The 24,792-nt window shown below is 41.7% G+C and overlaps 1 long non-coding RNA gene across 1 annotated transcript in view; it reads left to right on the top strand.

The window, feature by feature from the left end:
- Positions 1-24,057, top strand: part of LOC112059051 (uncharacterized) — a 134,822-nt gene extending 110,765 nt beyond the window's left edge. Inside the window, exons 3-6 of the long non-coding RNA XR_010590919.1 lie at positions 792-838; positions 5,129-5,258; positions 14,830-19,680; positions 21,105-24,057. This is a non-coding gene — a long non-coding RNA (uncharacterized LOC112059051). The remainder of the gene's footprint in view (positions 1-791; positions 839-5,128; positions 5,259-14,829; positions 19,681-21,104) is intronic.
- Positions 24,058-24,792: the final 735 nt, after the last annotated feature.

Below are 24,792 nucleotides of genomic sequence, written 5' to 3'. Positions count from 1 at the left end.
ATCTACAAAGTGCTAGACTTATTTCGGTGCATACATAAAGAAAAAAGGGGAAATTAATTTCTACTGAGTTTGTTGGTGCTATACCTTGTTAATGGTAGAACTAATCCTTTTATATTTTTGGCCAAAAATTTATTTCTGGGCAATGTTTTTATTGAAAATGTTATCTATTTTTACTTTGAAATTTTTCATTTATAATTGTCTTCAAAATAGGACATTTTCTTATGACTTTTTTTTAAAAAGTTTATTTTTCAAAAAACCCTATCATGTGGTTATCTTAGTAACAGAAGGGATTTAAAAAATTGCAATTCAAAATGTTTGCAGGTGAAAACTGCAAAATTTGGTCTGTAATTTACAATATTTTATCTATGCTAATCCTGGGATTTCAAACTGCATTTTTATGAATCAAACTGTTGCAGTGCAAATCTGTGTGCTAATTATAGTGTAATGATTGATTGTGTATTTTCTGAATTAGTAAATAGCTCTGATCAAACATGTTTATTTACTAAAGTATTAAATCATACAAAAATAAGTACTTGACCATAGAATTTAAATTGTGTAGCTAATCACATGTCAAATAGTGTAGGCACATCCTTGGCACTTCCCAGTGATTTCTAATACTGTTTGAGTCCCAATTGGCTAATGAGTTGTCTTCTAATGCACCATTTTTTGCTGTCTGATTAGTGTTGTTTTCTCTCCAGTGGAATTTTTGCTACATAAAAATCCAATAAGCTAAAATATACTTATGGGGCTGCTCCATTTACATCTGGCAACTTTCCATTCTCTTTTTACAGATGTCTGGGTCTCTATGTACTGACAGTTATGGATGAAGAGTTCACGGGTATATTATTATTTTTGTTTTCTCAAATGTTCACAGGCAAACTCAGGCCTATTCCTATTTAGCTATGTCCCCAAATTTAATTTATTTTAATCATCACCACTGAATTCATTCCTAGAAAAAGGGTTACTCGTAACTCTCCTTGTAATGTTATTATATAGGTGTTGTTTTTCTATAAATATAGAAATGAATTCAAGTACCACCAGAACTTTAAAAAAAAGTTCAAAATTAACAATATATGGGGATTTTTTATTTTTTTATTTCTCAGCATCAAAACATTTACACATTTATTGTTACTCGTGGTTCAAACTAGAAATCCAGCTCAAGATGGACTTCTTTAAAAAGCTTAAATCTTCAGAGGGATTCATCTGCATGTTTATCTCTGCTTCCAGACTTGTGCTTTACTGTCCCTGATCCATAGTTGGTCACTCTGGAAACTCAGTAATAAATTGGTTGTAGAGTGTGGGAAATTCGCTCTGCATTCACTGGGGATTTAATTACAATTAGGGCTGTCAAGCGATTAAAAAAAATAATTGCAATTAATCACATGGTTAAAAAAATTAATCATGCTTAATTGCACTGTTAATAATAGAATACTATTTACTTAAATATTTTTGGATATTTTCTACATTTTCAAATATATTGATGTCAATTACCACACTTCATTCAAAGCAGCACAAATATTTGTAATAAAAAAATAATATAAAGTGAGCCCTGTCAACTGTGTATACTATGTTATAATTGAAATCAATATTTTTGAAAATGTAGAAAAACATCCAAAAATATTTAATAAATTTCAATTGGTATTCAGTTGTTTAACAGTGTAATTAAAACTGTGATTAATTGCAATTAATTTTTTTAATCATGATTACTTTTTTTGAGTAAATTGCGAGTGAACTGCGATTAATCAACAGCCCTAATTACAATTTTTAAAAGTTATGTTCTTGGAAGGCAGAAGTCACTTGAGAGAAACAGGAACTGCTTTGAATAATGAAATAAATTATCAAATCTTCCCACATTCCCATTGATTTCAAATGGAGTTGCACATGTATCCAATGTTGTCCATCATACTTTCCAATCTGAAAATACACACCGCAAATATAAAGAAAATGAAAATGCTGAGTCTCCATGGACATTTACACTCCCTTCTGCTTTAACTAGGAAGAAAATACAGCACAAGCATAGGTAATATATACCGAAATGACAGAAAGAGAGCAAAGTCACTTTTGATTAGACGGCGTTCATGTATAGGTTTCTGCTGTTGCTTCTTGTTTGTACCACTGGAATCCCTTGATAAGTTATGTCTGAAAAATTGACCATAGTTCTGATTTTTTTTTAAGTGCCTCAGTTTTTAGGTAATCAACTTGTGATATCTTGGGTTTGCTTTCTTCAGACATGTTCAGTACTCATGCCAGCTGTAGTCAATGAGAATTATGAGCTCGAAGAACCTCTTCTACAGTTAGGGTATGTCTCCACTGCAGCTGGGAGGGTGCTTCTCAACACAGGTGGATAGACAAGCACTAGTTCTGCTCTAGCCAGCACACTAAAAATAGCAATGTAGTAGTGGCAGCACAGGATGCAGGTCAGGCTAGCCATCCAATTACATATCCAGGGGATCAGGGGTCAATGTACTGGGGTAGCTAGCCCAAACCGCTGCCCATCCCGCCATGACTACACTGCTGTTCTTAGAGCACTAGAGCTAGTGCATAGCTCTCTACCTATGCTTGGAAGCACCCTGCCGTCTGCAGTGTAGACATACCCTTAAAAATAGCTTAAGGGTTTGTCTCCAGTTACTGCTCCTGGGGGAATACTGCACCAAAGAAATTAAAAATTCTGGGCACAATATTTTAAAATTATGCAAAATTCTGCATATTTTATTTGTCAAAATGACCCAATATAATCACACCAGTTTCAATTATTTCAGTAATTTATTTCAAGATACTTGTCAGCAAATATGCCAACAACACAGACAATGAAAAAGTAAAAAGCAACAGAGGGTCCTGTGGACCTTTAAGACTAACAGATGTATTGGAGCATAGGCTTTTGTGGGTGAATGCCCACTTCGTCGGATGCATCTGACGAAGTGGGCATTCACCCACGAAACCTTATGCTCCAATACATCTGTTAGTCTTAAAGGTGCCACAGGACTCTCTGTTGCTTTTTACAGATCCAGACTAACACGGCTAGCCCTCTGATAATGAAAAAGTAGAGAGTTAAAGAAACTCCTACTACAACCCAGTTCCAGTTGGTGGGGGGCAGGGCGGGGCGAGGGGGGGTGCTGGAGAGGACTGCGTGGGGGTCCCCCTCCCGCAGAGCCCAGAAATGGGTCCCTCTGGTTCCCCAAAGCAGAGCTGTGCCCTCCCCATGCCCAGACATGTGTCTCCCCTCGTCCACAGAGCCCAGCCATAGAATCCGCTCGGCTAAGCTTTGTCCCACTGAGGGTCATGGTGCAGCCCTGCCCTTCCTCACCCTTTGCCAGAGCTGGGTCTCCTGGACCAACTCCCATCCCTGGGCGGATGAGGATCAAGCCCTGCAGCCAGAGCATGCAGAGTCTCCATCACCCTGGGCCAGACACTCGGCTCACTGCCAGCTGGAGAACCAGGCTCTGCAGAGTCCAGCGGCCCCAATTGGCAGCCAGATGCTCTGCAGCCCCAGTTCTGTGAGGAAAACATAAAATTCTGTGCAGAACATTAATTCCTCCCAGCAATAAAGACTTACAGAGCTGCAGCAGCACAGCTGAACTGGTGGAGCTGTGCTGCTGTGGTGCTTAGTAAAGATGTTACCTATGCCGATGGGAGAACTTCTCCTGTTGGGGTAGATACTCCACTTCTCTGATAGGGGGTAGCTATGTCGACAGGATAAGCCCTCACATCGACATAGTGCTGTCTACACCAGGAGTTTGGTTAGTATAGCTACATAGCTCAGAGGTGTGGATTTTCCACACTCCTGAGAGATGTAGTTATAACGACATATGTTAGTAGTGCAGACCTAACCTCAGACTCTTAATGCCTCTCTTTTTGAAAATGTTAGCCTCTACACAGACAATAATCCATAAGAGTGCTATTGACAAAGGGTCAGAAGTGCTCATCCCCTTCTACAGCATGGAGGCAACCAAAGGAGCAGAAAATGCCCATATATAAGAGGTGGAAGGGGAAAGCCTAAGTTCCCGGGTTCCCCATCTTCCCGCGAACACACAGCAACACGAACTAGTACCGTATGGTTGGCATTCCATGAGTATTCAATGCAGAGAGGGTATCCCAGAGAGGAAGTGCAAATGGGAAGCAGCCCCTTCACCCAGCATGCTTCCCTGACAAAGAGGCTTAAAATCTATGGCAAGCTGCCACAGAGGAGAAGGTTGCTTTATTTATATAGCAGCCAAAAATATATTGGGTGTTTCCTAGTCTGACCAGCATTGACTCTCCACAAAGGGAGTTGGAATGTGCAGCTGTGGTGAAGGAGCTGATCCCTTAGGAACTGCCCAGAAAAAGGGGAGAGGAATCTTAAAGAGCGTCCCTCCTTATGGATGTCTGCAGGACTGGAATTAGACCTATGTATAGAGGTTGGGAGCTATGTGCCCTTAACTGCTGCCTGTGTGAGGAGAGGCTGCAAACTTCTCCCCACAGAGGGGAGTATGAATCAGTAGTTCTGAAAGACTCAACCTTCGTGTCCTGACTACTTTTTGCTTCCTGAGGATTTTTCTGCAGCAGGGTGTTTAATGATAAGGCCTTTTCCTGTAGCCACATTGTAAGGTCTGAGCCTTTGTCTGTGGCCATATTAGGAGAGCAGCAGCCATAAGCTAAGAAGCAGAAAGTCACATCCTCATATTCCATCTAAATTACATTAAAACAGTGTAATATCAGGTTGTTAAGAAGTTGATCCTGTCCTAATAGTATCCACCATCACCAGATAAAGAAACAGATCTTAAGATGGTTAAAGAAAACTTAGTTTGATAGCATTCTGTCTGTCAAGAAATCACTTAATAGTTGGGGTTGTGAAATCCTCATTTCTTTATTGTTTTGTCTTTATGGTCCTCCCTTCCCTATTGTGTATCTGTATGGTCTCTGTCTGGTTCTTTGTTTCTGTCTGTTGCATAACTAATTTTGCTAGGTGTAAATCAATTAAGGTGGTGGGATATAATTGGTGAAAGGATTGTTTTACAATATGTTAGGATTGGTTAGAAAATTATTCAGTAATATTTTAGTAAAATGATTGGTTAAGATACGACTAAGCAAGACTCAAGTTTCACTATATAAACTGGGGTCCAAAAGGAAGTTTTTTTGGAACCAACTCCAGGACACAGCCCCAAGATCAGAGCTGCCAGACTTCAACACTCTGCTAATGACACCGTGCAGAAGCTGGAGTCCCCCAGATGACCTGATCCTGACTGACCATCAAGAAAAATTCATCTGCCTTATTGGGAGTGGTGAGCATTGTATGCTTAGCGTGTGCATTCTGTTTTGATAATTGTTAATAAATAGAGGTTAAGTAGGATATTATTGTGTAAGTCTCTTTCACTAGTAAAAGACCCCACAAACCCACAGAGTGTAAGGTTACGCCCTGAGCCCACGGAAGGGTAAGGGTGGGTGCCTAAATTAACAGGCTTATGCCTGAGCCCTAGGAACTGGGTCGGTACCCATAGAGCAGCGATGGGCAACGTGCAGCCCATAGATTGCCCACCACTGCCCTAGAGTGTGTGAGTAACAGAATTTGGTGTGGTTAACAAGGGAAGCATTTAGATCATTGTATTTTAAGTGTTCTGTGGACTTAAGGGTTATTTATAGCAACACTTATTGTATGAAATAGTATACTATCATTGTGGCAGGGCGACGATCACCGGTGCAGTGCCTCCTGCTGGTCGTCTAGGGAATTAGCTCTTCCCAGCCCAGAGCACCCTCTGCAGGCCACTGGCCCGCCTGTCGCTGGCCCCCGTATCCCTCCTGGACCCCAGTGCCCCTCTATGTAAGGGTCCTGCCCCCAGCAGTAACCTGCAATTTGGATGTCCCCACCCCAGGGAACCCCCAACCCCCTATCCCAACCTTGCCTCAGTGGTTCCTGCCAGTCATCATCTAGCCCCTGCTCCCTGGGGCAGATTGCAGTCTATAAACCACTCATACGCAAGGGGGGTTGGACCAGCTGTCTCTGCCTATATCTGGGCTGCCCCCTGCAGCCCCAGTACCCTTATGTGGGCCCTCAACTCAGTCTGCAGCCTGGGGCTTTGCTAGGCTGGAGCTCCCCAGCTCCCTCTACTCTTCCCCAGCACTGCTCCACCCTAGGTACCCTCCTCAGCCTCCCAGGCAGCCATATCCTTCTCTCTCTAGAGGCTAGAAAGAGTGTGTCCTCTGGCCCTCAACCCTCTTATAGGGCCAGCTGTGGCCTGATTGGGGCGTGGCCCCACCTGTGGCTGATTCCCCCAATCAGCCTGGCTTTTCCCTGCTGCAGCCTTCTCCAGAGCTGCTTTAACCCCCTCAGGGCAGGGGTGGGGTGACTACCACACTACAGTCATTTATAGCACACACTCTCTATGGCCTGAGCAGTGCAGGATAATGTAATCTCTGTCAGTGGGTTTGCATTGTTTCCTTTTCTTGTCCTTTACTTTGTCAGAAGATATTCACTGGGGGGTCATAAATGTTTCTGAGTTTGTAAAAGCTTGTGTGTGGCATGGAGTCAGGGATAGGTGAACAAAACCATTTTCCTTTCAGCTCTAGTTATTTCACACATGTGTGTGTGAATAGTGTTGCAGTCAATGGGATGGAAGTGCCAGGAATATCAGGTAAGCTTCTTTGCCAGGAAAATGAACATAGTGTCAGGCTGTCTGGTCTGGAGTGGCTCACAACAGTGAGTGCCTGCCTCAGGGCAGACTGTCAGTAAACAAGGGCAAGAACCCCTGTCACTGTGCCTCTGAGCATACCAGATTCAGGACAAACTGCTGAGAAATACGTCAGACTCACCCCAACTGGTGGCTATTCTATCATTAGATTATACCAATTTTGTAACAAAAGTGAACTTCTGTATCACCACATTAGTTAACAAGAAGTCAGAGATGCAGTCTCCTTAGGCATTCCAGCTCTTGTCTCACCACCCAGACACTGGACTCTATAATGAGTGGTTACTGAAAACCAGTTTCATCACACAAAGGGTCCTCTAATCTCAAGAGATCAGCAACATAGCCAAGTCAATGTATAACTCAGATCTTACCCAGTAACCATGCTGCTGCCAATCCTTTAGTAACTAAAATCTAAAAGTTTATTAACAAAAAGTTAATAATGGTTAATAGATCATATGCAAAAAAAAATTGCAAAGTCCTTATATCAGGTTTATACCAGTGATGGAATAAACTGCACGCTTGTAAAGTCTCTGGTAACTTCCAAAAGATTGGAAGGTCCTCAGCCCATAGTTCAAAATGCTCCTTTTTATTGTAAGTCCATAGTCCAGAGAATCAGGGCATGAGAGAGGCAAAATGGAGATATCTTTGGGGTTTTTTATGCCCTTTGTCATATGCCTGGAAAGCTACTGGTCCAAGAAGGAATCCAGGGTCACATGAGCATTTCACATGTCCTTACATGCTTTGATAACTCACCGGGGCAGCCATTGCCCATATTCGTGCTGAGGCATCTACAGGAAGAGCTATCTGGAGAGTTGATTCTTCTTAATGGCCCATCAAGCTTTAATAGTCCATTCACAATGGGCTGGTGAGACTGGACGTAAGATATCTTGTGGGTGTTACCCCAGGAACCACCACATATTAGATACAGATACATAGCCAATATTCATAACTTCAGATACAGTGATGATACATGGATTTAACAAGGATAATCATACTTGATAGATTGTAAGTTTCTCATTAACACCTTACATGAAACACTTCATATAAGATTTTTACAATTGTAGAACTGTGGTAGCAACAATGATACATATGGTCGTTCTCAGTCAGACAGCATCACAACCCCACACTGGTATATTCTGTAATTAGATTTCACCATGCCAGTCACATATGTGAACTCCTGGATCTCTATACCAGTCTTACCACGGACGCACATACAGTCCCCTTAGACTCTTCAGCCTATCCTGACACTCAGTCAAACTGGACTTTGTGATAAAAGTCACTCAAAACCAAAATCACACCACATCAGGTTTCTCCCAGTCCCAAGAGACCAGTCACTTACCCTAGATCAATTGGTACTACACAAAAGACAATGCTGGCAGCCAATTCTACAGTCAGCTAATTAAAGGTTTATTAGCTAAGAAAAAGAATGGGCGTTATTGAGAGGTTAAAGCAGGTAAGATATATGTACAGGTGAATTACAGTTTGTAACTCCAAATGGTGGCAGTGATGTAATAAACTGCCAATTTCCTAAAAGTCTTTTCAGGATACCCAGATTGTGTGGGGATCTCTGCTTTGCATTTGATACACTTCCCTGTAAGAGTCCAAACAGTTCAAAGATGAAGGGTCTTTCTTTGGATCTCTTCTTATATCTTCTTCTGACAAAAGACAAGCTGACAGCCTCTCTACCCATGTAGGCTTTTCCTTTGATGACAATGAGTTAGCAATGCATTTAGTCTTTTGACCTCTGACCATCATACATAATGGCCATGTGCTTTGAAATTAGCATTTTCTGTTAAAGTCCTTCATTAGCATTTCATAAGATTTTTTTGATGAGTTATTTAGTTACAGAAGTACGCACAATGTAAATGTTTACCATTACATTGTAACCGGAACAGATAAATGAAAACAATACAAGTAACCTTCCACTAGTCTTCATGAAGTTTAAACATCTGAATACACATTTATACATTTAACACTTTGATCTATACTAACACACAAGCAAATTGGTCTGTGACCCAGATCTGACCTGATCTGCCAGCATCACACATAGCACTGTTCACTAAACAAAGAACATTTCCAGTACCTGAAAGACTAATGCAGTATGTAAATACCCAGCTAACTTTACTCCAGAATGCATTTAATCACTCTCATGAGTGATGATTTTAAGACCTTCCATGATAGTTATCTGAGATGGGTGTCTAAGCTGAGCTGGTAGTTAACGGACAACTTTAGAAGTAGGGACACAAAATCCTCCCATAATTTAGTAGCAAAGCATGTGAACTCTCTGACTTGACTTTCATCTCCTCAGGTGCTATTTGAAGGAATATCCCTACAAGCTGGGATCTGTGCCTAATGAGATGATATTTTACTCTTGTTTAAACAAGAGTTATTTTTGAAGCTTCTAAGGAATTTAGTCCAGTGAAATATCTGGAATATATCCGAAGAAGTGGGCTGTAGCCCACAAAAGCTTATGCTCTAATAAATTTGTTAGTCTCTAAGGTGCCACAAGTACTCCTGTTCTTTTTTTATTTTTTTAAATATCTGGGATAATATGGCTTTTGTTGCCATCCCTTTTTAAGTAGAAGTTACAGATTATATTAACAATGTGTGAAAGTTATTCAAGCTCTTTTCAACCATTTTCTGAAAGGTAAATTGAAGGGAGAAAATTAACTTTCACAATGCACAAATTCAACTCATGCTGTGGTTGCAAGATTAACTGGCAGTAAGTGACAGTGAATGTAGTAATGACTAGAGCATATTTTCTGGGGCTACAGTTCAAGTCTAATCTTACCCCAAAGTCCTGGTGGAATCAGATCAATACATTTCAACTTCTAGTTTTCACTGGAGGTGCTCCACCCCCGTTCCACCCTGAGGCCCTGCCCCCCATTCCACATCTTCCCACCCCCCTCTATCCCTCCTCACAGCCCCCGCCCGCCCCCTGCTCATCAGGGGCATTACCAAACAGCAGATCAGTGGCGGTGCTGCCAACAGCTGTGGCTGGTGGGTGCTGAGCACCCACTATTTTTTCTCCGTGGGTGCCCCAGCCCCGGAGCACCAACAGAGTCGGCGCCTATGGATTTCAAGGCCAGAAAGGACCATTATGATAACTAAGTCTAACCTCCAAATGTAAAAGTACCAGAAATTTCACCACTGCCATCAGGACTTCCCAAGACAAATCCAGACTCCCTGGCACAAGAAGTGGGGAAAATCCTACTCCATGGCCACAAAGCCACTTGAAGATTATCCAGTGACAGATGCCACAAGCATCCCAGGAGAAGATTTCAGTATCTCCCAGATGCAAGTGCCTGGCACACTGATGGCACCCGCTGTGATTCTAAGGTGTCTCATTCTGTTGATTCCCTTCTTTTGGCAGTACTGCCAACTCCTAACACACGATTTCTGGAAGAACGAGGTGGTAAGGTGGCGCCCATGGCATTTTACTACCTTTGCATTTCTTATTTCAAGGCCTTATCCTGCACTTTGAAAAACCGTCAGGATTGCTGATATAATTGTCTTCACCATCAATCTCCTTTACCCAACCCAATCTTATTTAGATACTGGATCATTCATTCCACTATGCCAGCTCGGTGAAATGTGATGGAAACGGACAGCTGGGTATCATCAGCATGCTGAAGACGCCACTCATTTTCTTCCTCTCCTAGTGGCTGCATATAGGGCCAGGAAGAAGACTCCTATTACAAAACATTTGGGGAAGAAAAGCAATTGCCCATGACGACTCTGGGTCCTCTTGCAAGAGCAGAGCCACTTGAGTGACACCAACCACTTTGCCAACCATTTCCTTTGTCAAAGGCATCTGATAGATGCAAAATACTCAATATATCTGACAATGTGGGGCTGCTTGGTAACGAGTATGTCACAATGATTTATTTTGTGTTTTACTTCTGAGATGGTATAATGGAATGCCAGAGAGGAGCAGACAGTTTCAATACACTCCCTGAGAGGTAGGTACAATCCTGAGACTGATTGCTTCATTGTTCAGGCAGTTAGACCCATTCAGCCTTAATGGCTGGCCAACTGGGAGAAAAACAGTCTGAGGCAAAAGTCACACCTGGGACTTGTAATACTCCCTAGGTGACATAGCTATACCAGCCAAACCCTAGTATGGCTGAAACTGTGCCAACAGAAGAACGACTAATGTCATTCAGGAAGGTCATGTATGCAGGCCTCCACTAGAGGGCTCTGTTGGCATAGGTCTATCAGCCAAGGCTCTACACAGTGTAGACAAGCCCAGACTCTGAGACAAAGTGGGACCAGGGTGGGTCCCAAGAGCTCCTTGGCTTCCTTAATGCATGTAAGTTGATTCTGTTCTGGTCCTGTAACACAAAAGGGAAGCCCAGCTAACTTGGTTTGTAGTGAAACATAAAGATTAGATGAGGTTCAGTATGTATGTAGGCTCTTTGTTTAGTGAAATCTCTTTCTCTAAAGCTTTGTTCCTACGGCTGAATAAAACACTTGGATTTAAGAAGGCTGCTGGTCAGTGGCACTGGTCACAGGTCCCCAAAGATCAGATCCAGCAGGTGCTCGAACCCCTGTCAGTCCTGCAGGGTAATAAGTGGTTGGCATAGATGGGGTGTTTGTGACCCAAGGATCCCTTGATGCCAACTGGCAGAGGGCACAGGGTTGCATAGGGTTGTACATGGATCTCTGATCTCAAAGGGTGGCATGTGAGGTCTCTACTGAGAGCCAGTACCCCACTGGTTGTCATAATCATTGCAAAACATATGTTGGGGTAATATCTACAGTGCTATTTATCAATACTTAAAATTATGTTCCTAAGGTCTTGCAGTTAAGGCTGGTTGCCAGGAGGTGATGTACCTTGGAAATGTTCCTTTCAGGCAGGAGGTAACAGACACTTATCTCCCTGTCTGGCCATTTGTATACTGTCTGCGTCACACTGTGTGCCTATTGGCACACTGAGACCGGTGCGAATTGAGAGATTGCAAAATCTACAAGAGTGGAAATCCACAGATAGAAACAAACTGCAGAGGGGTACTCTGTTAATGATTAAAAATAAAGGACTGTTCTGGAGTGCAAAAAGACACAAAATCCTTCATGTAGCAGGCAAACTGACAATGTGCCTGTTTCTTGAAAGGAGGGTTACAGTCAGCCTGGTTGTAAAGCGCTGCACAATTTTTGGGAGAGCAATACTTTATTAGACATGAGAGTATCTTGTTATCTAAGATTAGGCGCTAGAATACATGTTTATAAAATAAAATCATATGTGACTGTTTGTTTCCAATGCTTCTACTTGCTGCTACTTCAATCTCTGTGCTTTGTTAAAGAAACTTACACTTGATTTCACTATAAACAAATCTAAATGCTGTGAGTTAAGCAGAGTGATGATCTGAGGTGGAACTGGTAAGCTGGAGCGCACTATTTCTTTGGAAGCAGTGAATTTGTGAATACTGGCAGTGTCCAGTGGACCAGGGGCTAGACATTGAAAGGAGACACTTGGAGGGTTTGAGGGTTGGGGTGTGCCAATTGCTAACCTGTAGAGTGACAGTGAGGCCCAGAGGGGAGTGCTTGTGTTGCCTGTGGCTAGTGGAGTTGGGGGAGCTCACCCCCAGCAGGCACAGACAGGCTTCCTCACAAAAAGGTCAGGTGGTTGTGAGGCACCTGGGTACCCTGAAGAAGCATCACAGAGTCTTTCCGAGATTCTGGTCTGAGTGGGAGAATTAAAAGATTCACCCTGAGACAGATATGGGCAAATAGGCCCAAGACCTGAGCTCTGTGCTGTCAGAGAGATCAGAAAGGGGGCAGGGATATAGTAATATGGGATCACTAGGCTGCACTGATCCCATGCTACTGCTATGGGATCACTAGGCTGCACGTTTTCTGGCCTCAGCCCTAGGCTGAAGGCTAACTGTATTGGAACAAAGAAAACTGAAAGCTCAGCTATGACAGTTGACCAATCACAACTTTCTTCAACAATTATCCCCAAAAAGTGAGATTGGTTTCAATCTGATGGTTAGCAAGATCTTAATTGTTGAGTCAGCTTCTTTAAAAACAACTGGAATCACTCCTTATTTATTCCCCTTTCTAAAAAGAAGACCTTGATCATCTTAAACAATGGGTCCACTATCTTCCCACTCATAGGCGCCAACTTCTAGTTTTCCCTGGGGGTGATCCACCCCCTTCTCCCAAGGCCCTGCCTTTGCTCTGCCTCTTCCTACCTTCACTCCGCTCCCTCCTCTGAGGCCCTGCCGTCGGTCAGCTGTTTGGTGGCACCGCTGATTAGTTGGGGGTGCTACCGAAAAGCTGATCGACAGCAGCACCTTCAAATAGCTGTGGCCAATGGTGCTGAGCACCCACTGTGACAGTGCTCCCCATAAGGCTTTATGGAAATATGCTTATGAATGTATATATATGACACAACTAGAATATGTTGTATGCTACATATGCCATGTAACATATCTATGTAAAGGTTATGATCTTCTGAATCAGTTTAATGCTATTTGTATGCATGTATCATTTTTTGTATTCGAAGTTATGAATATCAGCTGCATACTTGTTTGATTCTAAGTAGGTTTTAGTGAAGCAGTTGGTCAGCTTCCTGAGAAAAGACCATTCTTAGTAAGTGCCCAATCAAGAAGCCCTTAAGCCAACAATGAACTTGGAAATGCCAATCCACATCTGGGCTTTCCCAGGAATGTGGCTTGGCTGGTAAGGAACTCAGTCATGCATGGACATGTGACTTGCCCAGGTGACTCCAAAACTCCATTTTGTAGCTAGACTTTGCATAGGAGAGAGGAGGGGGTCTCCACCCACAAGAGAAAGTCTATTTAAACCTCTGGGAGACCCCTTCGTTTTGTCTTCAGCTGGCTAAAGAGATAGCCTCTCCACCCCCAAGGATACCTGAAAGGAACTGGAACAAAGGACAGTAGCTACAGGGGGTGTGAGTGATTGCTGGCCCCGGCTTGAAGGAGACTAATCTGTAAAAGGAAGCTTACTGGGTGAGGTTTTTATCTGTATTCAGTTTCTTAGACATACTTGCGTGTTCTATTTTATTTTGCTTGGTAATTCCCTTTGTTCTGTCTGCTATTACTTGGAACCACTTAAATTCTACTTTCTATATTTAATAAAATCACTTTTTACTTATTAATTAACTCATAGTATGTGTTAATACCTGAGGGGACAAACAGCTGTGCATATCTCTCTATCAGTGTTATAGAGGGCAAACAATTTATGAGTCTACCCTATATAAGCTTTATACAGGGTAAAACGGATTTATTTGGGGTTTGGACCCCATTGGGAGTTGGGCATCTGAGTGTTAAAGATAGGGACACTTCTGTAAACTGCTTTCAGATTAAGTCTGCAGCTTTGGGGCACGTGGTCCAGATCCTGGGTCTGTGTTGGAGCAGACTGGCGTGTCTGGCTCAACAAGACAGGGTGCTGGAGTCCTAAGCTGCCAGGGCAGGAAAGCAGGAGCAGAAGTAGTCTTGGCACATCAGATGGCAGTTCCCAAGGGGGTTTCTGTGATCCAACCCATCACACTCACTATTTTTTTCGTGGGTGCTCCGGAGCTGGAGCACCCACAGAGTTGGCACCTATATCACCACTGGCCTCCACCAGCCAGGCAAGACCTGAACCCAACTCATAGGCTGTAACCTGTAGCATTTCCAGCACTTCAGAACCTTAGAGAGTAACAATGACTGGCTGAAATTCAAGCAATCCAAGCATGTGTGTATAAGGGGGATGAAAACCCTGTTACAGAGAGACATATTAGTCCAGATCCAAGCAATGCTTTATTTTCCCATTAAAACTCCTAATGGTGAGAGAGAGCCAGTTCTGTAACTGAGTGGAGGTAGCCTGCATTAGCTGGTTTGACTGCAGAATCTGCAAACAGACCTATTCCGTGTTGAAGTAGCAGCAAAGAAAGATTTCCTCCCCTCTGGATTTGAACAGTATAAAGACTTCAGAACTTCTTGTGTCACTATTGGTCTGACTTGGGATGAAATTTCTGCCACCTGTGCTTTCGCTAACTCCCCACCTGCTTCATATTTAACTATGGTGACTGATGAGAGCAAAGCCAGGGACAGGCTATTTAGGGACCACTATACTGAAGGTTGAGGATTATTAAATTCCAAAGACGTAAATTCTTATTAAATCAGTTTAGGGCTCTTTTCAGAACTGTGATCCTTTTCAACAGGTTTATCTCCTCCTTTTACTGAGGCTACAAGGATTACAGCAGTTCAGTTAAGTGGAACAAGATGAAGATGCTGCCTGTTTCGTCTGTACCTTGATCTTCCTCAACCATGCAAAATCTCAAATTACAGCTACATCCACTGAAAACTGCTGGTGATATCCGGTATTTTTCCTTGTCCAGTTTTGCCAGGACTGGGTCTCCTGCTGTTCTTCTCGTGAAAGTTTTGGTCTGTGTTCTGACAGCTAAGTAGCCTGGAGACTTAGAGCAGACATATAAGAGGACCACTTCAGATGAGATTTACCTCTATGGCTGGCAGCATTATTTGATCTGTCAACTCCTAAGCAGCTGAACTAAACTTACTCTGGTGACCAGTGTGCCCAGAATATTCCTAACTCTTAAAATTGCTCATTTGACCTATGCTGTCTCTGTTGCTGACTACCATTATTTCCTGTCTCCTGCATTAAAGAAACTCATGGGTGCTGAATAAGAGGTGCTTAAACACAGTGATTAAGATGGATATTTTCAATTCTACTTGGAGTTTTCACAGTGCGATTTTCAGTAGTGTAAAGAGCTGTATGCGGAAAGGTCTATAAATAATGTTGATATTCATATATTTTAAGTTCAGGAAGAACCATTAGATCATCTAATCTGACCTCCTGCATCATAGGTCATTCTCTTTCACTGAGTTACCCCTGTATTGATCCCAATAACTTTGACTAAAGCATACCTGCCAGAAAGCATCCAGACTTGATCTGAAGAAATCAAGAGAGAGACAGAATTCATCTCTTCCCTGGCTAGTTTGTTCTAATGGTTTATCACCCTCATTATTAAAAATGTGTGTCTTATTTTGAATTTGCCTGGCTTCAGCTTCCAGCCATTGGTTCCTATTATGCCTTTCTCTGCTACATTAAAGCCCCTGTTAATGCATGGTATTTTCTCCCCATTAAGGTACTTAGACACTGTAATCAAGTGATCTCTCAAACTTCTTTTTGATAAGCTAAACAGTTTTAAATATCCCACTGTAAGGCATTTACTCTAGTAATTGAATCATTTTTTGGTTTTTCTGCATCCTCTCTAAAATGTGAACACCAGGACTGTACACAGTATACCAGCTTCAGTCTCACCATTGCCATACACAGAGATATAATCACCTCCCTGCTCCTATGCACTAGTCCCTTGCTTACACTGCCACACATCACATTAGCCCTTTTGGACACAGCGTTGCACTGGGAGCTCATGTTGAGTTGTTTGTCCAATATGATCCTTAAGTCCTTTTCAGAGTCATTGCTTTCCAGGATATAGTCCCTGTTCTGTAGTTATGACCTGTATTCCTTGTTACTAGATGTATGACCTTGCATCTGGCTATTTTAAAATGCATTTTATTTGAATGGGCCCAGCTTACCAAATGATCCAGATCACTGTGTATGACTACTACCCTGTCATCATTACTTACCACTACACCGATCTTTGCGCAAATTTTATCAGCGGTGATTTTATATTTACCTCCAAATAACTGATACAAATATTGAATAGCATCGGGTCAAGTACTGATCCCTGCAGAACCACAATAGGAAAAAACCTATTTGACAATTCTGATTTACCATTCAGGAGGGGGGCTGTGCACTCCGGTGGATCAAAGCAAGTTCGATATAATGCAGTTTCACCTATAACACGGTAAGATTTTTTGGCTCCCGAGGACAGCGTTATATCGAGGTAGAGGTGTACTTATTGTCCTTGAACATTATATCCTCATACGATTGGAAAACAGACATCTCCAGCATCCATCAATGTAATTGTCAGTAGGGCCTGTCCTTTCTTGCCTGTCTCGAAAGTGTCTGTCCAACATATTTGCTACCATGAACAAATTAATAACATGAACTTGTATATTTTTCTTCTGAAGCAAAGCCAGGAGCAGGAGTTTTTGCTATATGAAGATGCAGGCTAACTTTAGAGATTTTCAGAGCTTCATGCTACTTTTCAAACCTGCTCAGACTTTGTGACTTCCAAAACAACAGCCTTTGAAAATGTCCACAAATGTTTTCTCATTACCCATTCCTGTATTAAAAACTTGATCTCGGTGATAAAATGCCTGTCTTGGTCTTTTTAAAATAATTACTGTCAGATGTTAAATTTAGGGGAAAAAACTGTTTTGCACCACTGGGCTTTACTGCTCAAAGGCATATAATTGCAGAAACTCCTCACAGTCCTTTCAGGTTCTTACTGAAAACAATGTGGTGGGGGAGGGAGAGGAAGAGGCTTTTACTGTCAATGGGATTTCAGCTGCTTTGTGTACAAAGTCTTTCCAGGACACAAGAAAAGCCTCATTCACAAATTGAATATAATATTCTAAATTAAACCAATTATTTGGTTGACATTCCACCCTGCTGAGGTAAAGGATAATGGTGTGTTTGTCTGCTAGGAAAAACACATGCATCCTTTCAGCAATAAGCAGGCCAATGATACCCCAAGCCAGGCTCAGCAATGTACTGTACCTGTTTCTTGAATAGTCTTAATTATGAGCCAACCAATGAGAATGCTTTGGCATAATTTCCTGGTAATAACCATAATTTGATGTTTTGCATAAATGTCAATGTATTTAGACTCAACTCAACTATGGTTTGGCTTTTTTCTCCAACTATTCTAATTTGCCAAGCTTATGCTTTGAACAAAGTGAAATGCTTCAAAATTAGATACAACTTGATTTAAAATGGTTCTTTTAATAGTTCCTTTACCACCCATCAGGCCATTGCATTCCTCTTTAGATAATGTGACTTTTTAAAGACAAACCAGCATTGGACAATTTTTATTTATTTGTAATACAGTAGCACTGCCAGACCCCAACCAAGATCAGAGCCCCATTGTAAAGATATATAGTAAGAGAAAGTCCCTGCTCCAAAGAATTTACAATATAAATAGACAAGAAAGGTGGGATGAGAAACAGGGCTAAAGTGACTTGCACAAGTTCACATAGTAGGTTAGTAGCAAAGCTGGAGATAAAACTTAAATCTCCTGTCTCCCAGTTCAATACCCTATCCACTAGACCAGTGATAATCAATTAGATCTACCCATGGGCCAATTTGAGAATTTTATGACAAGGGGCGGGCCATTTGTGCAAATGGCTGACAAAATTAAACTTCAGCTGCCAATAAATAAATACTTGATTATAACATAAGTATTAGTGTTTCTATCTTTTAACAAAGTTTATAAATCAACATTATTGTCTACAGTGCTTAATTTATAATGAAAGGTGTGCCAGGGCTCAGCGCTGACAAGCTCCGGCATAAATTAAGCATTGGCAAAAGTGTGTTTTATGTCACCTTTGCACCACTCACTTCTTGAATTGCACTGAGCACTCCTTAGCCATAGCTGAAGACCCGGGCTAGAATGTACCAAAGCAGTATAAAATACATTGAAGATTAAAAGAAAAACAATCAAGTCAAAACCCAAAGCAAATCAGACTCTATAAAGTCTGTGAAGTAAAGTTTGTTAGATGTTGGGTTTTAAAACCCACTAGTACATTTTTAAGCAAAGTATGAATGACCACATGGAATGTCACAACTTAAATTATAAACCAAATTATGATTAGCTGCCGTGTGTTTGTGAGTAACCAGCTGTTACTTTGACAAGTCAGTAAGGAATTTTCCACTGATCAGGCTCCCTGTTATTTTTCTTTGAGGCAAGTATGGAGGAAGGGGAGCATCATATGAGATTCTTGGGACAAATTCGCCACTCTGCCAAGTTCACTTCATGCCACATGAACTTAAACTGACCAGAGATTGATCCTGGAGAACTTCCCCTGTGTCAGGGGAATCTCCACAGGCATTAGGCTAGTGGAGACAATACATCTGCCTCTTATGCCAGCTGCACCTCCCTTGGCATAAGCGGTTGGAGGGAGTGTGTTGTAGAGAATAAAGTTCTACTATATTAGATCCTTTGCTGGCATTTGCTCCGTTTGTGTTTGAGTTTATGCCAGTGGCAGAAGTTAGAGTAGGACTCTTACTTCTTTAATTACCACTAGGGTCAGGCGACTGCCACTGACCACTATGTACAAGTGCAGCTCAAATGTAGTGGAGCATTGGGCCTTACATGCCTTCTGGTACAACAAACACTGAAGAGTTCAGGAAGGAGATGAGAGAGTTCTCTTCAAATTGTTCTAGACTACAGGTGCTTATTGGCCTGCTTCTGCTCCTTGTGTCATATTCTGTCCCTTTTAGTCATTTAAAGTAATACCTTTACTCCATGAATAGTCCCCCTGATGACATCAGTGGGCTTGCTCACTAGGGCCTGGTCTACACTACATGGTTAGGTCAACATAAGCTGCTTTGCATCCACCTGGCTGTGGAAGTATTCACTTACATTTGGTGCCTGCCGACATAAGTGCTTAGTAACTCCACTTCCCTGAGCAGCATAGAGTCACAGTCAATATAATTAGGTTGACGCAGTGTCAGTGTAGATCCTGTGTTGCTTACATTGACTGTTACCGGAAGCCATCCCACAATGTCCCACATATTACCAAAGGAATTGAGACCCCCTCCCATACAGGCCCATTCACTTAAATTACTATCTATCACCTATGGTAACCCCAGGATTTACACTAGTCACTGTTAAGGGATAACACAAAATAGGGTTTATTAACAAAACACTCGGTGGTTTAACACCCAAAGCAGGCAAAGAACTAAAGCAAATGCAGGTTACAAAGATCATCTACTTTACTCAGTTTTGCGCAGGAGACAACCAAAACCAAAACCAGGAGTCCCAGGAAACCAAACAGGAGCAGTGGACCAGGAACTCAAACCAGGAACCAGGGGACCAGGAACTTTATGGAAGCATATGCCACCGTGGAACCAGGAACAGGTAAGTGTCTTCTATCTTCTGTCTTCCTCCTTCTCTGATGTTACCACAAACGTACAAAGACTGCCACTGGAGCGGGCAGAACCTTGTATACTTTGCTAGGCCCTTATATAACCTTGTGTTATCCGGCAGATTTTCCCCCAAGGGCAGGTGATCTTTCCTGCCTTTCCTATGTTTTCCCACCATTGTCCCTGTTACTAGGTAGAACTCTTCTAGGCTTGCCCAATCAGAGGTAAGGAGTAGCAAAAGAGTGCCAAACAGAGCAACAAGAAAGTGAACCAATATGGAGGTTGACAAACAACAAAATAAAAATGGTGGATAATCCCTAACGTGCACTGACAAATCAATACAATTCATACAAGCTCTGTTGTTGAAGACATGCACCACTGATGCAAAGAACCAAGTCCATGTGCACACAGTGTAATAACTACGGTGGCTGTATGCCGATGTAAGTTAGGTCGACATAATTTTATAGTGGAGACATGGCGAAAGTTACGTACTGCTCAATGTGAGTAGATGGGGCAGGATTTGGCCTTGTGTAATTATGTATTTCAAAATTAATTTGTGAGTGATTCCATTGACACTTTCTGATTGCACTGCTGTCCCAGTAAAATAAAGGGCATGTTAAAAATCAATTTCCCTCCCCCACTCCCCCACAGATAACCGAGAAAAGAACTATTGCTAATTAAAATGTCTTATCTACTGAAAAGCTTAAGCAGTTCATCGGAGCAACTGAATTATCTTGATGGTGCAGAAAACTCAAATGATGGGGAAATGACTTCTTCATTATAAAATCCTAGAACAATGTGTCAAATCAAATCTGGTTCCCTAAAGTCCTTCAAAGAAAAGACTTCTCAGTTAGTCACAGAACATAATATGGATACTCCTGAAATGTCTTCTGTTTAATGAGCAGCTGTTATTGGCTAACCTCATTTTAAATAAGAGAGAATTAGTGCCAGCTGCAAAGCTCATTCACTGGATAGTGAAACTTGCAGTTGGTATTATGCTTGCTATAAATATTTTTAATTAAAAATTGTTTTCTGTCTCTTGGATTGGTATAATAGTAATGATGCTTAGTGAGAGTTATCAAAGTTCTAATGGGATTCTTCTTCATGTATTAGCTGGGGCTATTTATTCTGCCATAATTTTGCAGAAATCTACACAAGATGCTTGCATATTTGTGAAAAATATATGGGTTGCAAGCATAGATTGCAGATGTGTTCAGGCAAATTTTCACAGGCATTATCCAGAATTCTTTAAAAATTATAGGGTCAGAGTCAGGTTATTTAGGTCTGACTTTGAAATCCGGAAAACAGCTTATCATTTTTAAATATCTCCGGCACATTATATCCCACCACTGTCAATAGAATTTTTTAAAAGGAAACAGTTTTGTGCCATCTAAAATATTTTGTGCTTTGCTACCGTAGAAAGAAGAGAATGAATATGGGAAATAACTTACTCTGGTTGTTAAACTGTACCACGTTTCCCCATGCTGAGTAGTAATTTACTCCGTTTTAAGATGCTCCCTAATAGGGACTGTTCATTACGTTAATGTATCACTTGACATGAATAAGAGTGGCAGAGTCTGGCCCATAAGAGTGATGACCTGCAAAGAATTAAATGAAGCAGGACCATGCAGACCTGACCGCCAAAGGGAATGAATTGGAGGTCAGTGGAAAAGGACAATGTGGTATAAAAAAGAGTGCTCATAATCAAATACAACTGAGTGACTGAAAACAGCTCTTCAGCTACTTACCATGGTAACTAAGCAAATACACTGATTTTTTTTTTAATTAGTGGGCCCAATTTTCCAATGGAATTACACTAGTATAAAACTGGAGAGAAACAGTGGTGAATTAAGCCAGTGTTTAAAAACAACATATTGATCTTCTAGGATATTTTTTACTTTTAAAATTCGTTTCATGCATTTATCATCCCTGTTTTACCAGTCAAACTGCAAGTGAATCTGACCTAGCCAGTTGTACACAACACAGATTGCTAATGAGTGCTGTGATGGTGCGGGGTGGAGGGTGCCTTGAGGTATATGTCCCTCCTTTTTAGGCTTTGTCTACACTACACAGCTTTTAGCGACATGGCTGTGTCGTCACAGCCGTGCTGCTAAAAGTCATGTAATGTAGCCGCTGTTTGTCAACTCTCCTGCTGACAAAAAACTTCCACCCTCCAATAAGTGGCGTTTGCATTGACTGGCACTTGTCGCGGCAAAATTTTTGTCTTTCAGGCAGGAGTAGGAGGTGTTAACACCTCTGAAAGACAAAAAAAAATTAATTTAATTGCCAGTGTAGACATAGCCTTATAGTTTTAGTCCCCCCTTTGAGAAGCATTGCCAGCAACCTGACAGGCAGTCTAGTGAAGAAAGGAAACTCCATGCTGTTTCTTTGCTAAGATGTAGATTTTTGTCCCTGCCCCCTTCCTTGCCAAAGAATGGCCACTTAGCAGGTAATGGTCCATTAGCCTTGACTCCTGGCTGAGGTGTCAGTTTGCCCTGTGTCTCTGAGGAACTGGTTTTGACACTCCCCAGACTTATCTGGGAAACGTACTTCAGTCATGATTTCAGCTTATGTTCATAACTTTACACATAATGTGCTATCTATGTGCATTTTGCCATGATATTACTGATCAGCAACATATGAGTTTTTTAATGATATCTCACAAGGCATACCTTGTACAAACATTACAACACTGTGTAGGGCGTGAACACAGGGGTGTATTCTGCCACTGATTCCCAGCCCAAGAGACATAATCATGCTAGCTCTCATTAAGCTAGCGCACTAAAAATAGAGGATAGCTGTGACAGCATGAGCTGTGGTATGGGCTAGCCACCCCAAGTACATACCCATCCAAGATCTTAGGTGTGTGAGAGACAGCCTCTGCCCTAAAGAGCTTGTGATCTCTTCATCGTTAATTCCCTCTGGACCTCCTTCAGTTTGGTTTCATTTCTTTCACTCCACCAAAATTGCTGTTGCCAATGATCTTTTCCTGGCCAATGCTCTCATTGTCTACATCTGCTGCTTCCTCCTAAACTTTGTACTTCTTCAACAATTTTTTGCTTTCCTCATTCTTTGGATGTTTTGTGGGTATTCTTCCTCCTTATTTCCCAGACTATCAGCATGTTTCAAGGTTCAGCCTTTGGTCTCTCCTTTTTTTCTCTCTATACTCAGTTTTCTAGGGGAACTTGCTCAGTCTCATAATTTCCACTATTTTCTTTATGCTGCTAATTACCAAAGCTATGTTTCTTATTTTGTTCAGACTTTCATCTCAAACTATCTTTCTGATGCCTCCACTTAAAAATGCCATGCCAGCTCAACCTCAGTATGGCCAAGACTAAGTTTCTCACTTTTCCTTGCACAATCTTGTCTTTCCTCCCTTCACTATAAGTGTTGATAATGTCACCATCCTCCGTGTCATGCAGGCTCACAACCTCAATGTAAATAGACCCTTCACTACGTGAACAGTCATTTCTAATGTTTAAATTGGGTTAATAGCGAGGAGTAACATGAATTATTTGTATATAATGTATATGATTGGTGATTGATTGGTCTCCATTGTCCATTTTGTAGGACAAGAAGTAATTGGCTTAATTTGCAGCAAGGGAGCTATAGGTTAGATATTCAGAAAATCTTTTTAACTATATAAGGATAGATAAGCACTGGAATATGCTTCTGTGGGAGGTTGTAGAATCTCCATCATTTGAGGTTTTGAAGAATAGGTTATGCAAACACCTGTCATGGATGGTCTGGTGTACTTGGTCTTGCCTGCACAGGTGCTAGACTAGAAGGCTTCTAGAGATCCCTTCCAGCCCAACCTTTCTATGATTCTGTTTGTGGTGAAGCACAATCTGCTAACAATGACAAAATGGCAAAGATAATGGGGAATAATGTGTGATCCTAGAATAGAGCAAGTCTTCCCATAATGTGAAAGCCTCACAGTATTTGCCCATCCTATACAGTACTGTATGTTTTTAGGCATTTCAACAGCTCAGCATTTCAATAGCTTTTCTTATGGAATGCAGCAATGCTGACAGCATCGTGCTGGAGCAATATGGTGTGCTCCTTGCTTGACTGAGTTTGCAGTGAGTATTATTATCTTCACCTTCTGACATCTTGACAGATCACTAGATTCTAGCAACAAAGGTAGAAATTTGAAGAAGCCAGAGTAGTCTGTACCGCAGCAAAATAAGAGAGAGAAGAAAAATGAAATAGATGACTTTAACATCTGTTTGAAACAGTTGAGGGTATGTTCCCAGAATGACAGAGGGATAGAAAGAAGTTTTCTTTGTAGATGGATGGATGGCAGGCAGAGTTCCTATTTTATATTTTTAATACATTTTAGGGCACTCAGGCCCAGATCCTCAAAGGTATTTAAGCACCTAATCCAGTGGTGGGCAACCTGCGGCTCATGGGCCGCACGCGGCCCGTCAGGGTAATCCACTGACGGGCCGCAAGACAGTGTTTACATTGACCGTCCGCAGGCACAGCCGCCCGCAGCTCCCATTGGCCGGGAACGGTGAACTGTGGCCACTGGGAGCTGCGGGCAGCTGCGCCCGCGGACGGTCAATGTAACACTGTCTTGCGGCCCGTCAGTGGATTACCCTGATGGGCCGCAGGTTGCCCACCACTGACCTAATCCCATTGAAATCAATGGGAGTTAAGCACCTAAATATCTTTAAGGCTCTAGGCCCTAGCGGCCTTGTATAGGTGTTTTATTGTTTGAATCAAAACAAATAAACCTAAACTGGCAAGAGTATCATATGAATTTTCAGATTGAGAGATTATTTCCAGTTTGCATCTGTTCCATTTAACATTCTTTTATAGTCAGAAGAATATTAATGGTTCTAAGTGGTATGTAGACAACCTTTGATTGCCATTTTATAAAATAAGTGAAAATTATAGGAGCCAGCAGATTTAAAGTGGCTATTGTTTGCTCATGCTGTTGATTTCCCTTCCACTGTAAATTAGAAGAACTGAGCATAACCGTAGCCAAGATAAAGTTGCAGTATTTTTCATCAGGTATATGAATCAAAAGGTAATATTGATTATTTAATTATGTAGTAATGATCCAGATGCAGAACACTTACTGAGGATTAATGACCATAAA

The sequence above is a fragment of the Chrysemys picta genome, chromosome 1 (assembly GCF_011386835.1).
Source record: "Chrysemys picta bellii isolate R12L10 chromosome 1, ASM1138683v2, whole genome shotgun sequence".
NCBI lineage: Eukaryota > Metazoa > Chordata > Testudines > Emydidae > Chrysemys > Chrysemys picta.
The sequence above is the reverse complement of the archived record's forward strand: the minus strand, read 5'-3'. Positions and strand labels throughout refer to the sequence as shown.